A 17,484-nucleotide genomic window follows, 5' to 3' on the forward strand; every position below is an offset into this window, starting at 1 on the left:
CACTTACTTCCGGGTTTGCAGTGTTTGGGTTCCAAGTTGTTTGAGTACCAAGGTGTTTGAGAACCAAGGTACCACTGTAATGTCAACATTGACAGGCAGCAACTGAGCTCGCAAACCCAACTTACTATTGTCTAAACTGACTGGAAGCAGCTCTTTTGATCAACCTGTTTGTTGTCAACACTAGTGTTGTCAACACTAACTGGCATAAGCTGTACTAATCCACCTAGTTCAGTAGAGTCAACACTGGCTGGCATCAGCACCACTGATCAACCTACTCAGTCTTGTTCACACTGATTGACAGCAGCCCATCTGGGTTTCCAGCCCTGATCCCTTTCCCAGCCGCCACCGTGGAAGCAATTGCAAGATACCAAAACAAAATACAAAAAACCTCAAGCAGAGACCAATCACACCTCCACACACAGCCACAAAAATGGATGCAATGACACAATACTCATACAAAATACAGCAACCACCAGCAGGAGCCACCAGCACACTTAATACGACTCGCCTTGCATATAACCAAAGCTATAAATTGCAAATGATAACCCCCGCCAAGATAAGTAGCAGCAACAAATTAATTAGCTGCAGCTCAAAACACTCCCTAGGGTTCTGAACGATAACCGGCACACTAAAGTAAAAGGAACGCACCGGCAGATTAATAAAAATGCACCCCAGCAATAATCGCCGGCCCCTTTAAAAAGTCCACCCCCTAAAAAAAAAACAACCACCAAAGCAAGGCCTTACAACCACCCTGCCGATTTAAAACCATGCAGGGCAAGAGGGGGCCACCAGAACCATTAATTCAATTTGAAAAGCTCAGTAAACAAGGGCAAACTTCCCTCTCAGCTTCCGACCAGACGCAGCCAAGGAGGCACCCACATGGCGTACCTAGGGGAACCAGAAATGCAATGCCAGCAGAAGTCACAAACAATTTATTGTTTACTTCATTTCATTTCTTCTGCTTTTAATAATAATAATAGTTTCTTATTTATACCCCACCCATCTGGCTGGGTTTCCTCAGCCACTCTGGGTGGCTTCCAACAGAATATTAAAATACAGTAGTCTATTAAACATTAAAAGCATCCCTAAACAGGGCTGCCTTCAGATTTCTTCTTAAAGTCTGGTAGTTGTTTTTCTCTTTGACATCTGGTGGGAGGGCATTCCACAGGGCGGGTGCCACTACTGAGAAGGCCCTCTGCCTGGTTCCCTGTAACTTGGCTTCTTGCAGCGAGGGAACCGCCAGAACGCCCTCGGCGCTGGACCTCAGTGTCCGGGCAGAATGATGGGGGTGGAGACGCTCCTTCAGGTATACTGGACTGAGGCCGTTTAGGGCTTTAAAGGTCAGCACCAACACTTTGAATTGTGCTCGGAAACGTAATGGAAGCCAGTGTAGGTCTTTCAAGACAGTGTTATGTGGTCTCGGCGGCCGCTCCCACTTTGTACCAAGTGTCAGGGATTGTACTGAAGAGGAAGGGAATTGGTGGAGGGTCTTCCCTCTCCTTTTCTCCTGTAGCTTCCAGAGTGGAAGGAGGCAGTCTTGAATTACAGCAGGGCTTTGAGGAAGGTAACAGCTCAGAGACGGACGAACAGCCTTCTCCCCAAAAGCGGCGTTCATTAAGGGTGCAAGAACAAGGAGCCCAGAGACAATTGTCCACGGACAGATGCCATCGAAGCAGCTGTTGTTGCTAGAGGGGGGAGGAGGAGTAGCTGAGTGCGAGCAATGCCAATATGGAGGAATGACCGGAATTCTTTGCCTTTTACCGTGATGACTGAATAAATCATTTGTAAGAACTTTCTTGCTTCCTCCCTGCCTCTTGGTGCCATCGGAGGGAGGGAGAGAATTCCTCAAGCTTGACACAAGCAAGCATGATTTTAAATATAACTGAGCAAGCAGGGTAGCAATATGTTCGGCTGCTAGCAGACATGCCTCCCAAGGCACATGGGGCTCAGCCTGTAGGAGGCTGCAGGAAGTAGTGCTCACTCCTTAAACCAGCAAAAAAACACACACAAAAAACACTCTCCTGCTCCAATTACAGTGATACCTTGGTTCTCCAACTTAATCAGTTCCGGAAGTCCGTTCCAAAACCAAAGCGTTCTAAAACCAAGGTGCGCTTTCCCATAGAAAGTATTGCAAAATGGATTAATCCGTTCCAGACTTTTAAAAACAACCCCTAAAACAGGAATTTAGCATGAATTTTACTATCTAACGAGAGGATTGATCCATAAAATGAAAGCAATAATCCATGTCCTGTACTATAAAATAAAATAAATAAGACAGTATTGTAGATGATAAAAATTAAAATTAATTCTTTTCTTTACCTGCTCTGATGATAGTCATCATTTGGATGGGGGGCTTTTCTCCATTTCCTGCAGTCACACAATCAATCAATCAGTAGCCGAACTGAGTTCCACACAGTCACAAAAACAAATCAACTCAAAAACTAAAATGCAAAATAAATAGCAAAAGCAAAAGCGCCGGACTTAATCCGTTCCAGAAGTCCGTATGACTTCCGAAATGCTCAAAAACCAAGGTGCAGCTTCTGATTGGTGCAGACGCCCCAGAAACAATAGCCAACAGCCGCACCAGATGTTTGGCTACTGAAAAACGTTCGAAAACCGGAATACTTACTTCCAGGTTTTCATCATTTGGGAACCAAGGCATTTGAGAACCAAGGTACCACTGTAGGCCCCATTTTAAAAATGCAGCCATGCCCGCTGGCATCTAAGCAGCAGAGAGCAGCAGTGACATGGAGGGACGGCTTCCATTGGTCGCACCCCCTGGCCCAACCTGTGTCCAATCCTGCATCCCCATTCGCCAAACTGGAATGCAGTTCTGGATCCGTTTCCTGATAGGTGACACAAGCTTATGCCCACGCCACCATTAGGAAGGGGCACAGCAGCTAGGATTCCCTCCTCTGGACCCCAGTGGAGCCTCTGCCATCCCGCAAGACCGCCGCACCAGAAGGGGGAGTGGACATTTGTACTATAAATTGCAAATGCGGCAAAACAAAGCAGCTATGTTGGGCAGCTGGGCAGCATGCACCATTTATTACAAATTCTCTCATTTCGGAATGGTTAACATATGCTAAGACCCCTCCATTCCAGATAAGCGCTACCAATATTTTACAAGAAAAGCAAACTGGATCCAGATATGGGCGTTCATTTCTCCATCACGGCTTTGCATTAAATTATGGGTTAGTTAAATGGAATGAGGGAAATAATAAAGTAAATTACATTGCCTTCATTGAGCTCAGCAGGACATTTGATTTAGCAGGCTGATGAAAGCTGAGGGAGAAATTAACTAAGATGGCAGCAGTGGGTTATTAAAAGTGATTAAAGCTTATTATTGTGTTGCCGTAATAATGGCTCCTTTTTGAGAAATATTTACTTTCAACAACAACAGGAGTGCATCGGTAGGGTGTACTGAATTTCTCAGCTTTCACTTCCCAAGAATGAGGAGTGCTAAAAGTTGTAACAGGACTTGAGAATTCAAAATATTATTTGGGTCAAATTAATATAATTTAATTTTAGTGTGTAAAATTGCATAGAAATCATTAAAATGATTGCCACGTACTTGCAGTCCTATTAAATATCGTAATTATAAATTATTTAGCATTACCTGACATTTGCAGAAGGTAAAATTTAATTTCTTTGGTTTTCCTCAAACAGTTTGTGTGCTTCTTCATCAAATGTAGGCTGACCAAGCTAAATATCCAATCACAAAAAAATAGCAGATTTGAATTCCACACACCCAAAACCGTATTTTTAAGACCCCTCACTGAAGAAATTTGCAAAAAAGTAAGTTTCACCCCTAAAATGACATACCCTGGTGCATCAGGAATGACTCTCAGGCTCTATATAGTATAGTTTTTTTTTGAATAGTTTGTGGATCTGTCCCCAGATTGGGAACCTAAGCAGACGGGCCAAATTTGGCCCACAAGGGGATTTCTCCAATACATCATATATGCCAGTGTAAGGCAGGTAGCGATGTAACTGTGTCAACTGTTTGTGCAACCAATCCCCACAGAAAGCAGCAGTGAAATCCCCAGTAATTTGTGAGTTCAATCCTGCTTTATTTAGCTGCACAAACTGATCTCTGCAGAAAATTATCCACTCATCAGCTCATTTTAGATTCTATCTAGCAGCAACCCCGTTTCATGTTTCTAAATTATTCCATGATTCAACGCCTGGTTATAATATGCTGACAATTCACCCCTGGTTTTCAGAATCCCAACCTGAAAATTGTTGAACTTTTTTTAGGAAGACCCCAGAACTCTTGAGCTCTAACTCTAAGGAAACCTGAAAGTTGCTGAGTGTTTTTTTAGACAAACCCCTAAATTGATTGGGGAGAGGTAGGAAGGCACACGGGTGGCGCTGTGGGTAAAACCTCAGCGCCTAGGACTTGCCGATCGCATGGTCGGCGGTTTGAATCCCCGCGGCGGGGTGAGCTCCCGTTGTTCAGTCCCAGCTCCTGCCCACCTAGCAGTTCGATAAATAGGTACCGCTGTATAGCGGGAAGGTAAACGGTGTTTCTGTGTGCTGCTCTGGTGCCGGTTCACCGGAGCAGCTTCGTCACGCTGGCCACGTGACCCGGAAGTGTCTGCGGACAGCGCTGGCTCCCGGCCTCTAGAGTGAGATGAGCGCACAACCCTAGAATCTGTCAAGACTGGCCCGTACGGGCAGGGGTACCTTTACCTTTACCTTTTAGGAAGGAAGGAGAGATGAACTTCACTGCTGGAGGGGGCATATTCCTGTGGAGGTCCCTCCCTATTTTAGGATGAGCTTTCAACTGTGCACAGTATTCCTGCATGGGGAGCAGATTAAAAACACAAAACGCTGTTTCCTGACTCATCTGTGTCTCCAGGATTGTGATCCAGTACCGAAAATCTGAATTTTGTAGAGACTGCAGTTAGGCTACACACCAGAAGATGTCGCTCTGGAACAATTCTCCTCATCATGCTTTTATATTTCTGTTTGTTTCCTTACATTACAAGCAGTAAAGTTGTTTATTTTAATACAGGCTTTTGAAGAGTTTATTCATTGCCTCTTTCAAGAACGGAGTGCATTTTGTAACTTGGCTCATTCAATATTTGCATTAAGGGACGCAGAGGGAACTTGAAAAATAACTCTGGATGGAAACTCTAAAAACATGTCCATATTGTCACCCTCAAGACAAGGTAGCAAAAGAAGGAACCATAAACCCTCATGAAAGATGACCTGACATGAAGGGGAAATGTCTCATAATAAATTATGGGACCTATGTGCTTCCACATGAAATAGATTCCTAAGGGATTCTATTAATATCGTTCTGGTCTCTCCACTTTCTACATTCATATTCTATGAATGTGAATGAAAGTATACATATAAATACTGCATCCATCACAGATTTCAAAAGGAAATAATCCTGAAAAATATATCAGAACTGATTCTTTTGACCAGTATTTCTGTTGCCCAGTGAGGTTTACACAACCCACACTATGAAAGAGTCTAAATACATTTTGAGTATTTTGGGAAACCAAAGTGCTTGTTTACAAAGTGATTGAACTACCAACCTTACTGTATGCTTGTGAAACGTAGACCACTTATAAATGCCATCTCCAACTCCTCGAAAGATTCCATCAACGGTGTCTCCGAAAACTTTACACATCATTTGGGAAAGCAAACTAATGCCAGTGTACTGGAAGAAGCAAAGATCACCAGTGTCGAACAGCGGCGTAGCGTGGGTTGTCAGCATCCGGGGCAAGGCAAGTAATTTGCGCCCCCTAACCCCTAACCTGCCGCCGCTGCCAGCTTCTTCTTGCTGCTGCCTGGTCTGGTCTGGTGTGGTTCTCTCCCGCGCTCAGCGCTGCGCTGGGCGGCCGCTGCACTGTCCCTCCCCCAGATAGTCCCTCGCTCTCTCTCCGCACTGCACGCCTGGCACCCACCCCCTCCACAGTGGGCGGCGACCCAGCGGCTCGGATCGGATTCGCACAGCCAGCACTGCAGTGAGAGAGAGTGAGTGAGCCAGGTAGGGGCAGAGAGCTGCGAGTGCGAGGCGCCCCCCCCAGATGTTGCGCCCGGTGCAGCTGGCCCCCCTGCACCCCCCACGCTACGCCACTGGTGTCGAAACAATGATTATTCAACATCAACTTCATTGGACTGGTCATGTTGTTTGGATGCCTAATTATTGTCTGCCAAATCAACTACTCTATTCCGAACTTAAAAATGGAAAGCGGAATGCTGGTGGTCAACCAAAGAGGTTTAGAGACTCTCTCAAGGCAGATCTTAAAAATTGTAGTATAAACATTGACAATTGGGAAACACTGGCCTGCGAGCGCTCCAATTGGAGAACAACCTTTACCAAAGGCGTCATGGATTTTGAAGACGCTCGAACTCAGGACGAAAGGTAGAAACATGCTAAGAGGAAGGCATGCTTGGCAAACCCTCACTCAGAAAGGGTGCCAAACACCTGCACCCCCCCCCAATGTTTGGCAGTGCAAACCCTATGCTTCATGGTAGGTTAAAAAATGTGCCCTCGGACCCTAACCCATTGGGTCACAGTTTTTGCAAAAACCTGACATCTTCCAATTCACTCCAAAAGGGTGCCAAACACCTGCAAATGCCCCCCTGCGACCTTTAGCAAACACCACGTTTCTCTTTAGGCCATAAAATGAGCCCCCGGCACCCTGACCCACAGGTCATGGTGTTCGCCTAAAACCTGGCATCTTTTGATTCACTCAGAAAGGGCGACAAATACCTGCAAATGGTCCAGTACAACATTTGGTGGTGCAAACATCGCATTTCATGGTAGGGCATAAAATGAGATCTCAGGGTGTCACGGTATTCGACAAAACCCTGATGTTGTCTGATTCACTCAAAAGCATCACCAAACACCTGCAAATGGCCCCCCTGCAATGCTTTGTCACGGTAGGTGACAAAATGAGCCCTTGGCACCATAATCCACAGGGTCACAGTTTTTGTCAGAAACATGACAACGTCTGATTGACTCGAAAATGGTGCCAAACAGCTGCAAAAGGAGCGCTGCAACATTTGGAGGTGCAAACACCATGTTAGTGAATCAGAGGGTGTTGGTATTTTGACGAAAACCGTGACCCACGGGTAAGGACGCCGAGGGCTCATTTTTTGGCCTACCTGGAAATGTGGCATTTGCACTGCCAAGCATTGCAGGGGGCAATTTGTAGGTGATTGGCACCATTTTTGAGTGAATTGGGGAGTATATTGAGATGGGGACGGTTATTGAGATATGTCATAAATGTCCCTCAAATGTCCACTTGATCCTTTCCCTTCCTCTTGGCAGTACCATATTTCTGGGGAAATAGACTTTGCAGTACAGCACTGGGAGGAGAAATGTCTGCTAATGTCAAAAGGGCGAGTGCAAGATATGTGAGCTCGGCCAGCTCAATGATGTACAATAAGAAAGATGAGTGGCTGCTCTTATGAAAGTGGAAATTCAAAACCAGCGTTTGGGGAAGGAGGATGTCAGACTCATCTTAATTCAACGTGGAAGTCTGAGACGAAAGAGAGCCCAGGTGCATGATTGCAAATTAAGAACATATTAAAACGACACAAAAGGGTATACAATCTGGCTGCACGGATTTACATCTAGTTAACGGCGGGAGCCGAGAAGAAAGGACAGAAATCTGCCTTGGGGAAGGTTGATCCTTTGCCTCTGAATCGTGTCATTGAGTCTGCAGCATTATATACTGGAATGAGGCTTCCTTGTCATTCCCTGCAGAATTCAGGAACCCAGGAATATATAATGGGCTGGATCCAGGGAGATGAGGGAATAGCATAGGCTGGTCCAAAAAAAATCTACCCTGAAGGGGCAAGAAGAAACACAAAAGTCAGGAGTCTGGAGTCAGGCATGAGGTGCAGTTAGAAAAATGGAGCATGCCAGAACATGGAAGTTTAAGCAACTGCCAGAAGTCTTGACATATCTCCTTGGAAAGGTAAGGTAAAGGTAAAGGAATTTGCATGGTTAAGTCTGGTCAAAGGCGACTATGGGGTTGCGGCGTTCATTTCGCTTTCAGGCCGAGGGAGCTGGCGTTTGTCCACAAACAGCTTTCCAGGTCATGTGGCCAGCATGACTAAACTGCTTCTGGCACAATGGAACACTGTGATGGAAACCAGAGCCCACGGAAATGCCGTTTACCTTCCCACCACAGCGGTACCTATTTATCTACTTGCACTGGCATGCTTTCGAACTGCTAGGTTGGCAGGAGCTGGGACAGAGCAATGGGAGCTCACCCCACCACGGGGATTCAAACCATGGAGCTTCTGATTGGCAAGCCCCAGAGGCTCAATGGTTTAGACCACAGTGCCACCCGCATCCCATTCCTTGGAAAGCATGGCTGGCAGACTGGTTCTGAACACGAATAGCTTGCATCTGGTTTTGATTTTTATGCCACTCCCAGCACAGGTGAAAAAGGATAGGTGCAGATGGGGGGGTCTTGATAGGCAAGAAAGGGACATCAGCGAGCTCAGGGACTATTTGGTAAACTTGGTTCAGTCAATGGATCTCAGCCTGAAGTTTTAAGACTCTTTGAATTGACAAATAACCTCACATCAATTCTCCCTCCAATGCAGAAAAAAGGTTGTTTTCACACACACATCCCTATTTTCAAAATCCTACAGAACAGCAAGCATCCTTTTTCAGCTTACATGCATTTTTCATCTGCTTGAAGGAGGAGATTTAAGTCCTTCCTGTGCATCCATTTACAGTAACGTAGTTTGGGATTCAGTTAATGCAGACCTTGGCTAATAATTTCTGCGAGAAAACTGTAGACAACTGATTTCAGATCTTGAAGGTCAAAAATCCCTTTCTCAGTTCCTGTTCTAGGGATGCTTGAGGATGTGAAACATAATTCAAACTTCTACAGGTAGAAGATGCTCCCAACTAAATCTGAATACTTTAGCTAACCTTTATTTAGTTGATACAAGCACAGTGGTACCTCGGGTTACAAACTTAATTCGTTCTGGAGGTCTTTTCTTAACCCAAAACCATTCTTAACCTGAGGCGCGCTTTTGCTAATGGGGCCTCCCGCTGTTGCCATGCCGCCGGTGCACAATTTCTGTTCTCATCCTGGGGCAAAGTTCGCAACCCAAGGTACTACCTCCGGGTTAGCAGAGTTTGTAACCCAAAGTGTTTGTAACCAGAAGTGTTTGTAAACTGAGGTACCACTGTACATCAATACACATGCATACATACACAGTTGCATGTATGCCTTCTAGATACAAGAATATTGTCTCTGACTATACCAGTCTTCCCTAACCTGGTGATTTCTGGATCATTTGGCTCATAGCTTCCAACAGCCATAACCAGTGCAGCCAAAGGTCAGGTATAATGGTATCTGAAGTCCAAAACATCTGGAGAAAGCACCAGGTTCGGAAAGGTTACACACACAAAAGGGACTTGTAACCTGTGACTTAGCAAGCAAGGCGAGTGAAGTCCACATTGCAAAGAGACTCTCTGAAAGTTTCTTACCACCAGAAAGTTAACAGCATCCATTTCAGATTGCGGTTAGCGTTTCCCAGCAGTACTAAACAGAAAGCTTGTTCCGTTATAAGAGTTTGCCCTCCGGGAAATGACATAAAGCCACTATCTAGGAAGCAGACAATATTTTCCTTGAGATGAACTTGAAACAGGGTCCCAAGGGTTAGTTAGGAAACAGGACTGCTGGAAGGCGGAGGGCTGGATTTAGCCCAAAGGAAAGGAAATATTTCCTCCTGTGTGCTTTCCATACTTAAGAACCTAGAAGGTGCACTTAGATGACCAGTTTTTTTAACTCACAGCACACCCTGGGAGAGCAAGAAATAAAAATGGTTCCTGGAGTGTTAAGGAGAGCACAGTGCGTATTATGCACGAAGCTTACAGACCATGGCGGCTGAAGGTGACTTCTGCGATAGGTAAGGTCCTAATAGCACCCTGGAGAGTCATTGGCTGTGAGAGGCAAAGCACAAAATATGGGGGGAACTTGACTACTGCCGAATGTGTCGTGGGACAGATAAACATCTTCCTAACCCTTGTGAAGAAAGTGAAAAATGCAAGAGTGTGTGTGGTTTACACAACGGCTTGTAGAGGAAATGGGAACCGATACAACGTGAAGAAAAGAAGAAGCATGCTTTTGGTTTCCACCACATGTCTGTTGCGTGTCGAGGTCCCCAGGGCCACCCCAATAACTCACACATCACACCAATATTTTTGTTTAAGGTTTTTGGCATAATTTTGGCCACAACTTTATTAAAATACAAACATGTGAGTGGTTGCTTAGGCATTGGTTGCGACTAGCTGCCCCCACCGTGGGGGACAGTCTGACATTCCACACGCCTGCAAAAGTCAGAAAAGGGGAATGCACTTGTGGCTAGCAACAGAGCAGGGAACCTGCCCTCAGCCCACCCCAAATGCAGCCAGGAGCTCTTGCAGTGGCCTAAGCCCCCTTGACAGGGTGGACAAGCAATAGTTAGCCCCTGTATTCTTTTAACGGAATCCCTTGCAGCAACAGCAATAGAGGGGCAGGCACAGCCAATCCATGCCCCTCAAGCAACCAAACCATAAACCAATGCCTAACCGCAACCTTACAAGTTGTGACGATTTGCTACGCAGTAGGCAAAAACCAAATGGCCACAGCCAATCAGCCAGATGGACAAAATTCCTACCGGGCCCCTGCCCCAAGAGCAGACGACCCCATGACAGGCATAGCAAGGTCAAAGCAAACAACTCTAATTCTAGGAAGGGGGGGGGGACGGGCAATCCGATGCACGGGTGAAAAGAGGAAGCCCTAGCGTTGTGCAAGGAGTTTTAGCATTTCTGGCTGTCAATCAACAAATGGCAACGTTAACTTCTTCCCAACGACAAGGGAAGCCCCAACCGCATCAGTGGTCAATGGTCAACTAGCCCGCCGCACAACTTTGGAGAGTCCTGGCGGCCCCCACTGCAACATGTGCTCTCCATGAAGGAGAACACACTTTAGTGAAAGACAGTTCTGGCTGACATTTAGGGTTGTGTCTCATGTGCATATTCATCACTGGATGACTGCAGCATCAAACCTTTTCTGAACATGCAGTCAATTACACCAGGCATGCTGCTTTGGGGTGCAAACAGTTGATGGATGGGGTGTCAAAAGGAAACACATCCTTGTGTTAAGTAGGAGAAAATTGTTCTAACTTTACCTGACTGATCTTGATTTAAAATGTTAAATGTGATTCGGCATGAGGTCTGCAAAATGAATATAAATTGTCAGGCAAGCACACAGGGACGAAAAATCAGTGGTTTGTGTTTCCACAGACGAACGCTGCTAACCTCACACCCGGAATGAAGATTTGACGAATTGAGTATTTGGTCAAAGGTTATATTCATACCAGTGGTATTTGACTCCTAGTAAGCTAGCAAAAATGTATAGAACAAGTACAAATATCTGCTGGAAATGTAAAGAAAAAGAAGGTACCTTTTATCATATGTGGTGGTCATGTAGAGTAATAAAGGCTTTCTGGGAAATGATATATAAAGAACTGAAAGAAATGTTTAAAATAACTTTTGTTGTTGTTTTTTTAAAAAACAACAACACAGAGGCCTTCTTATTAGGAATTGTAGGCATTGCTTTTTTTTCTGGGGGGATGCAGGGGTAAGCATACCCCAGACATTTTGTGAATCTTTGTACTTTTGTCCATTTACTGTATTTATTTTTCCTGATTTCAACTATAAAATGGTGATCATCTTGAGTCAAAATGGAAGTACCCCTAAACATTTTTAAAGAAAAAAAACACTGATTGTAAGTACTGACATCCCAAGGGAACAGAAGAGACTTTTCATCCTATTGTTGTGTTTAAATATTTTTATTTCATTTTCAAAAAAAAAACAAAAAATAAAATAAAAACAAAAACATACCAAAAAACCCTAAAACTGTACAGAATCCAAGTATCAAGATTACTCTGAATCTCTTGACTTCCCCTCCATCCCATCCATGGGTCCTTTTGATTCTATTTCCAACTGCATATCAATACTTCTCCAATTTTTCATCTTCCTAAGTTGTCTATACTAGGGGTGGCCAGCTCCCATGAGATTGTGATCTACTCACAGAATTAAAAACTGGCAGTGCTCTACCGCCCTTTTTTAGGAAGGAAAGCCCTGTTTTTTTGGGTTCAGGTCAAAGTTGTTGAGCTTTTCTTAGGGAGGAGGAATTCAAGCATAAACTTGAGGAAGAAAGGGCCATTCATAAAAACATCTCTAGGGAAACAAACAGTCTCACTGAGTAAATTCCGTCTTCCATTCTGCAGATCGTGCAACAATAAAGGGCGGATTGACAGGACAGGTCCAGATTCTATTTTACCTACACTAAGGAAAGGGAGCCAGCGAGCGACCGTGATCTACCAAAACCTACCGGGGATCTACAAGTAGATCACAATCAACCTGTTGGACATCCACGGTCTATACATTCTGTTACATTACAAGTGTATTTAAAATCCTGCTAACGTTTTAACCTGTTTACAATGATTTTGTACAGTGGTACCTTAGTACTCAAACGCCTTGGTTCCCAAATGCTGAAAACCTGGAAGTAAGTGTTCCGGTTTTTGAACTTTTTCCAGAAGCTGATCATCTGATGCAGCTGTTGGCTATTGTTTCCAGGGCGCTGCACCAATCAGAAGCTGTGCCTTGGTTTTTGAACATTTCAAAACTGACTCCTGGAATGGATTAAGTTTGGTTCTTCTGTTTTTGCTATTTATTTTGTGTTTTTGAGGCCTTTTCAGTTAATTTGTTTTTGTGACTGTGTGGAACCCAGTTCAGCTACTGATTGATTGATTGATTGTGTGTCTGGGGAAATGGATAAAAGTCCCATGTAGTCCCAAAACATCTGGAGGGCCGAGTTTGCCTATGCCTGCCCTCCAACATTTCTCCAATGAAAATAGGGACATCCTAAGGAAAAGTGGGACATGCCGGGATCAAATGAGAAACTGGGATGTCTTCTCTAAATCTGGGACCTCCCTGGAAAATAGGGACACTTGGAGGGTCTGCTGTTTTCAATCAGAACTGGCATGTTGGCATAGGTGAAGTGTTAAGTTTTAGATTCCCTGAAAGTTGCTTCCAACAGAACCGTACGTGCAGCATTTAAACAAAGCTACAGAACTGTTCTTTTTTCTGCTAGTAAATCTTACTTTTTACTCACAGAGCCTCTATTAGTGGGTAATCTGGCCTGTGTCCCTGAAAGTGCTTGGTATAACTGTTCTCGTACTCCAATTTGGCTGGCTGAAATGTATCACTGAAACATTCAGCATAAACCTGCACTTTAACCATGTCTGTGTACCTGACTTTTTTCTCATCCAGGCGACTTTGGCTTCAATCAAGTATGGCTTACAACCTGTTTGAGATATGGCAAACCTTGCAGAGATGTTCGCTAGGAGAACTGTGCCTGTTTTCAGGAAGCTTTTCAGCTTGGTAGTGAATCGCAGTGATTTAAGCAGACACATACAACTTGTTGGATGAAAGGTGAGGATATTTGGAAACGCTTTTCAAAATGTAGAGCATGTTTCACTTTCATTTCTATTAAGTCTCTAAATGCCCGTATTGATTTAATCATTAGACTTGTGATGACCTCTGAAAACCAATATTCTTTTCCTTTTCTTTTTTTCAAGAAAAGAATGGTATCAACGAGGACTTTAGGGAAGGACAGTTTTCCCCCTTCTTGACAAAAAATATAGAATAATTTCCTCTTATATTGTGAGCTTGGATGATTATGGAAGCTATATTTCAAAAAGTAAAAACCAGCACACCCCAAAACTTTCCGAAAAAGGCCCTGCGATTTTTCGATTGACTTGTCTGAGATCTGGGACAAAGTGCCACAATTCAGAAATTCCTCCCGGACGTCAATTCCACCGTTGAAATCCTGGTTCTGTCTGGGAAAATCCAGACGTATGGCAGTCCTTTCTCTACGCTATGTGGTTTAGGTAACCTGAGAACTTCAAGTCCTCAGCTAATGCAGCAACAGCCTTCAGTAGAGTCACGTGACCTGTTTCTGACGGCAAGCTTTTGTGCTGCAGCTAAAAAGAATCATACAAATGTAGCTCTCATGTTAAGCAGACCAGGTGAAAACTTGCAGAAAATTAAAAAGCAAGCATGCTAGAGGGAAGGTTTTAACCTAGCCTGCCCCCCAAAGTACCACTTCTATACTTGTAGGGAGTGTGTTTCTGTTTATTTTGGTAGGGAACCATCCAAATATTTGGCCGCTTGTCATCTAAAGGGATACATTCTAGCCTCAGATAAATCACTTAAGCTTGCAGACCCCTCAAGTGTCCCTATTTTCTAGAGACAGTCCCGGATTTACCGAAGATGTCCTTAGAAATAAAAGTCTCAGATGAAATCTGGAAAGAAATATATCGTCCACAGTAGGTTTACCATGGGGCCTTTGTGTGTGTGTGTGTGTGTGTGTGTGTGTGTGTGTTTGTGTGTGTCATATTTTTTGATTCTATCTCTGAAATATATACTCATAGATTAGGAGAATGTGTTGGACATTTGGTGACGTGTGAAGATTAAGATTTTTTTTTAAAGAAGTTAATTAGGCATATGCAAGAAATAATTGGATACTGCATACGTATGAATCCTTTAATGACTGTGCTGGAAAATCTTGCAGAATATGTGAGATCAGAACACTGAAATTTATATGGGTTTTGATAACTGCTTCCAAAATAGTGATAGCAGCCAAATGGCTTACCCCAACAGTTTGAACAGGAGAAGAGTGGTTTAATAAAAATTGGTACTTTGCCAAAATGAGTAAATTAAATGGAGACAAAGAAATGAACAATTTAAGAGCTTTATGGTCCTCCTTTATTAAAGAGATGAAACAACAATCTCTACTAGAATTATTTAAAGCTTTTTCATTGTTGTTATAATGAATAATTTACATCACAGGAACTTAAACAGGATCCTATATGAAAATATATTTTTTATTTATGATCCTGTTTATATATTTATAATATATTTTATAAAGTTATGACTTTACTGTATGATTATTTAGAAGTTATAAATTTGATGAACATTAAAACATAATATGTTACCTGTGTTGTTTGTTTGCATTTATGCTTATAACAGTATATTTTAAAAAATGTATATTTCTGACCCATGTCTCTTTTGCATGCGTTTATCTGTAAGGCTTTTCGATTTGCACATTTACCTGTGAACTAAAAAGAAGCAAACAAAAATTTGCAGGTAAATAGTGTCCTCCCTAAAAGAGGGCATGTGTTGCAGTGAGACCTGGACACCGACCTCCTATGTTGTGGGTGGGTTGGATTGTTTAGCCACAACACCCGATTGGTAGGTCCCTCAATGTTGGGTTCAATCTGACCAATGGGACGCAATCCAAACGGATCGAGGGATCTATATATACCCATGCACATGACCCAGAGCTTCCTCTATTGGCTTGTGCATTTGGAACACCCGCCCACCTCTCCCTATTTATAGGGCATTGTTTGATTGACCTTGCTATGCCGTCGTGTGTCGTCTGTCATTGGGACAGGGGCACAGCAGGAATTTCCCCACTTGGCTGATTGGCTGTTGCCATTTGGGTTTCGCCTGCCACATAGCAAATCACCACAACTTGTAAGGTTGCGGATAGGCACTGGTTCAGGTGATAGGGATGGGATGCCATCCCTATGTGAAGGGTATTCCGTTAAAGGAATCCAGGGACTCAACTGGTTTGGTCAACCCCTGAGAGGGGGTTGTGCCCATACCTGAGTCTAGGGGGGCATCTGGGTTGTGAACATAGTCTATTCCCAGCTTTTCACCTACCCAGGTGTTCATCCTTAGCTGACCTATGCTGGTACCCAGGGTCAGTGCTGCCAGCGTGCAGGGAGCTAGTCGAACCAGAGCCTATGCAACCACTCACCTTCTGTAATCAATAAAGTTGTGGCCTAAATTCTGCCAAAAACCAAAACTAAAATTTGAGTTGTGTGACTTTATTTAGGGGGGAGGCCTCTGGGTCTGAACACGCAAATGCATACTTAAATGTGCATTAAAATGTATTATCTCTTGAAATATGCATTTCCCATGCATTTTAAAATTTGTTTCGAGCCAAGGAGTATCAAGCAGTGTGAAAGCCAGTGGATCCCAAAGTTCAAATCTGCACATTAGTTTAAGTCAGCTCAATTCATATCAAAATTCGCAGAGATCAGATCCTTGAAACATCTCCAGTTCTAGGATTTATTTTGGCCGCTGATGGTTGTCCTTTTGTGTGCTAGGACTATCCACTCTAGGAGGAAACAAAATCGTTCATACATTTTGATATCCTGTTGTTTACCAGAATAAGCCATGTAGAACAAAAGCTAAAAAGATTGCTTCATGTCTTGTCTTGATTTTTGGAAACATTGTGCTCCCCTTTAAACCTTTCCCTCTCATTTCTTCTTCTTCCAATGGGTCTTTGGAGAAATATTGTAGTTAGATCTCCATTTCTATTCATGTAGAATCAAAGGGTGAAATAGATTGGAGCGCTTCATTTGTTTTGCCTTTTCCTTCTAAAGCAAATATGGAAAGAGATTGAAAAGCTGCTCCAAGTGCCCTTGACATGGGGGGGGGGTCATTTTGATGCAGTGCTTGGGACAAACTCTCAAAAGAAAGGAATGATATAAAACATCCCAAATTTAAAGAGAATAGTTGGGGGAAACAAAGCTGAAATAATTGTTATGAGTTTGTTAGGGAGGAAGGAGGCTAACTTCCTGTGTTCAGGAGATAGCCTGGGTGATGCGCCATTAAATGAAACAAAGGAAAGTGACTCTGTGAGAGATGTCAAATGTCTTTTTTTTTCTGTTTGAATCCAAGATTCAGCAGTCTGAATATAACTTTCCCCACTAAATGCAGTTTCCAAACACTACTCAGAGGTGGCTCCATGTAGAAAACATAATAACGTAACTAAAGCAATGTAAATAACATTGGGAGTGCAGCAGCAGTTTTTAACTTAAGGGTTATTTCTGTTAATAGTAACCAAGAGAGGAGTACAGGAAGTTTTGCTCGGGAACCAGAGTGGCATGATCTTCAATAAGGTGGCACCTATTTAGATTGGCCGTGTAGTTCTGAGGGAGATTTTCTTCTGTATGTTTGGTTGAATGTCTTCCTGCTATGTACAAGGCCTGCGGTGAGACAGACCCAAGTTCTCTACTAATTCATCCTCACTGTTGAATTTCCCCAATAAAGGATTATGAAGACTTTTTTCTCACTATATCTGATATCTGGTATGATATTTTTAGCAAATCAAACTGCAACCATAGATGGACCCCCGTGCATTACACCAAATGAAAGTTTCATTTAATGGTTCAGTGATTTAATGGGGGGGGGGTACAGAAAGTCACTTATTGGTAGCATTCCGCTATTGTGTTTTTTCTTCATAATGTGAGATGCAATCAGGTATATTTATCCAATGTGACAAGGGTAACTCATGAGTCTTGTTTAAGACATGGCTAAACACAAATTGGGTTGCATTGGGATATATTAATAAGAAAACTGCG

General features: G+C 43.4%; 1 long non-coding RNA gene across 1 annotated transcript; it reads left to right on the plus strand.

The window, feature by feature from the left end:
• Positions 1-12,337: 12,337 nt before the first annotated feature.
• LOC308482124 lies at positions 12,338-17,139 on the plus strand. The gene is made up of 4 exons (XR_013989060.1): positions 12,338-12,551; positions 13,319-13,480; positions 15,140-15,196; positions 16,961-17,139. It is a non-coding gene; the product is annotated as an uncharacterized lncRNA (long non-coding RNA).
• The last annotated feature ends 345 nt before the right edge of the window (positions 17,140-17,484 follow it).

The sequence above is a fragment of the Podarcis pityusensis genome (assembly GCF_964106645.2).
Source record: "Podarcis pityusensis genome assembly, chromosome: 7".
NCBI lineage: Eukaryota > Metazoa > Chordata > Lepidosauria > Squamata > Lacertidae > Podarcis > Podarcis pityusensis.